The following is a 3,463-nucleotide window of genomic DNA, read 5'->3' on the forward strand; positions in this document are numbered from 1 at the left end:
CCCCCCCCCCTTGACCCGTCTATGAGTCACATTCAGACCTTACCTGAACACTCAGAATATCTCTATCAAACTTTGAGTAGTTAATTTTTCAGATGGCATTTAATTCTCAGTTCTACTTCACTATGTAAGCATTATTACGTCGAATACGGTATATGCAAAGTTATAGCTGTCCAAATTTCTAGTCTTTGTGCACATTTCTAATAGCTCGAGAGCCAAAACAGTCCCCTTATTACAGAGACACTCTCACAGATTTGTGATGGTAGCTTGGTGCACAGTATGCTGAGGAAATCTGATGGCAGCATCCTTCTCAGATCCATCAGACAATGCAGCTGAATTAGGATTATCCGATCCGTAGCCAACTTGCCATTAGCATATTTTGGTATGCCTTGAGCAGCCCTAGCCTTTACCACATCTAACCTACCCCAACCCAATTAGTCCTAAAGCAGAAACAAGGTGAGCATCTGGACCTTCGGGTTCTCCACTTTCTTATTGTCATTACAACAATACTAGCAATGCAAATAGACTTTTCCTACCTTGTGTCTCATGTATCAATAATTACTTTACAGTTTCAGAAGTACAGAAAATCTTTTGTTATTTTTATTGTATACATACATTTTAAAAATGAAGAGATAAAAGACAAAGTTTCTCCAAGATAAAAAAGCTACCTTTAACCTTTTTTAAATCAAACATATATCAATAATTACTGTATAGTTTGAGAAGTGCAGTAATCTTTTGTTACTTTTTTTTAATGTATTCTAAAAATGAAGAGATTAAAAACATTCTTCTTATATTCTACCATTAATCTATTTTAATGAAACATATATCAATAATTACCTTACATTTTCAGAACAGTAATCTTTTGTTTTTCTTGTTATATAGATGTTAAAAATGAAAAGATTAACGGCATAGTTTTACTTAGATGAAAAGCTACCATTATTTTTTGAAACCATACAGTGATATTGTTCTGTGTGATGCATTACTTAAAAATTGATAGATGCAGATACTACTCTAAAGAAGTTAAGGAACACCCAATTATTTCATATTACTATAGTTATATTCAGGCCATTACAAATTAGGGCAGGGACAAGTCCAACTTTACAACCCGGTTACCAAACACCCTCTTATAGGACCCTACCAGGTACCAACTGTAGGTCTCAAGAGATGGGTACAAAATGTCTGATTGAGAATTGTTTGAACGGAGCCCTGGTAAAAAGTATTTAGATACATGTATAGAACAGTATGGTCGTGTATACACTGAATTTGACTAAAGCTTTATCTTTATTCAAACATATAAAAGTCAGAAAGAACGGTGTACAGTCAGAAAGAGATGCCAACATTAGCGACTTGTAGTGTAAGCATGGAAGTCTGGATAATGTTGTCATTAAACAATACATCACGGGTCCAGGTAGTCCTGTTGGTACCCGTATCCTACCCGGTACCCACCCTACCGGAGTACCAGAGTTACCGGTCCGAATCCTATTACAGATCATAGTAATATGAAGGAATCGTGGTGGTCTGACGTCTTTTTAGTAAGATATTTCTGTCGACCTAAAATAGCCTCTGTACTAGTTTCAGGAAAACTAATCCAGTTGAGGTAAACTTCAGCATGTGTTTATCATGTTTATTATTATCATGATTATGAGGCTGTCTATGATACCATCTGGATGGTAATTTGTTTGTGTATCAGAATAACCCACCATCATCATATGATGTTAGACAAAATCAAAACGAACATAACCACTTAAGCACATTTTTATCAGTACATTATTGCACCCAACTACTGCAGTTTTTGTTTATTTTTTCCCAATTTTTGAAAGATACTTTTCATGTTTTTTTAGTGTTTTTATTCATTTATTACTTCTTAGACTTTATTTTGTTTGTGGAATTATGTGAACCTGTTTGTCAAAGAGGACTCAATTTGTTGGTCACATCAGATCTAGAATATCAGAATGGACCTGTAATTCCTTACATGTCCTTTTAAAGGGTTCAAAGTTTCCAAGGCTTAACAATGTATTCATCAAAATATTTATATTTGCCGTTTAGAATTTTGGTTAAACATCGAAACAACTATTTTGTCTCATTTAAGGAAAATACTGGGTTCATATAGAAGGGTTCACTCAAGGAATTGTCCGACATGGGCCCTTTATGTTAAAATTTCAAATAGTCCAGAGGGACACCCACACTTGCCCATACAGCACAATGTTAAAATGCCCCATTGTATTTGAAAATGTGAGCATTTTTTCAACTTTAGGGTCTAAAAGCAGAAGGACCCACCCTAGAACTGTCCCTGATATAGTATTCATGCCTAGTATGTTAGTGATCATTTCTTTATTAATTTTTGTCTGGCAGAAACCTGGGTGTAAATATTTCATTTAGCATTATATATGTCGATCTTGTTGAGGATATTGGACATGATAATAAACATAGTGAAACTGAAATGTTTGTTAAAAGTGTTTGATTGGACATCGTTTTCAGTGGTAATGTATATATGTGCATATTCTTCTTGTGATATTTGATGTGTTACGAGTGTTACATAACACTGTGGTACGAGGCCCCCTCACAGGTTACTGGTGACCTACAGCCTGTGTTGATACATTTGGCTGCTAATTATTTTTCAACAATGATCCAACAATGCTAGAGTGCCCGGATCGAACTGGTGTGGATGGCTTCCTCCTGATGGTGCAAACTTTCCTCCAGATAAAAATGAGGTGGATATATGACGGTGCCAAATCTGATGAATATGGAGAATGTTCAATGAGTTGAAAACCACATACATTGCAGCCATGGCAACAACAGATTTGTGCACAGTAACACTGTCCTGGTGGAAGACACAGTTGCCTTAGATGATGGCACAGATTTTGCCTTCTTCTGAGGTGAGACATGACATTTTTCCACTGCTTTGAGTGTTGTTTAGTCTCTGGCTGATAGTGGTGAACTCAAGACTCGTCCAAGGTTACAAATCGCACAACAAAGTCAGCTGGGTCTGCTTCCAAACCTTGTAAGTTCCCATGGGGGATGATGACCCTTGAAAGTCAGAAGCCTCAGAACCCAGTGTGATGCAACCTTTGTCATGTCCAGTTCATTCCTCAAAAGACTGCCTCCGTGGTCTAGTTGTAGAATGTCTGCCCGCAGAGCGGAAGGTCTGGGGTTTGATCCCCGGCAGTGTCATACAAAAAGACGTGAAAAGATGGCACTTGTTACCTGTCTGGGGCTCGGCATTAAGGGGCTTAAACAAGGATTGGTTGGCTTGGGGTCAGTATGCAGTGTCTGAGTGGGGTATTCATGTTAAACTGCGACATGGTATCTCAGTGTGCTAGCACTATAAATCGGCATCGCTATTTAAGTGCGACGTTAAACCCCATTTCACCTCACCTCTGTGGTTATCCTTCTGACTCTCTGGAGCAAAACCTGCCAGCTAAATAATACATTCTACCATCAAAATATTTGAAATCTTTATTCACAA

Source organism: Haliotis cracherodii, unplaced genomic scaffold (genome assembly GCF_022045235.1).
Source record: "Haliotis cracherodii isolate W230 unplaced genomic scaffold, xgHalCrac1.p SCAF_2, whole genome shotgun sequence".
NCBI classification, from domain to species: domain Eukaryota; kingdom Metazoa; phylum Mollusca; class Gastropoda; order Lepetellida; family Haliotidae; genus Haliotis; species Haliotis cracherodii.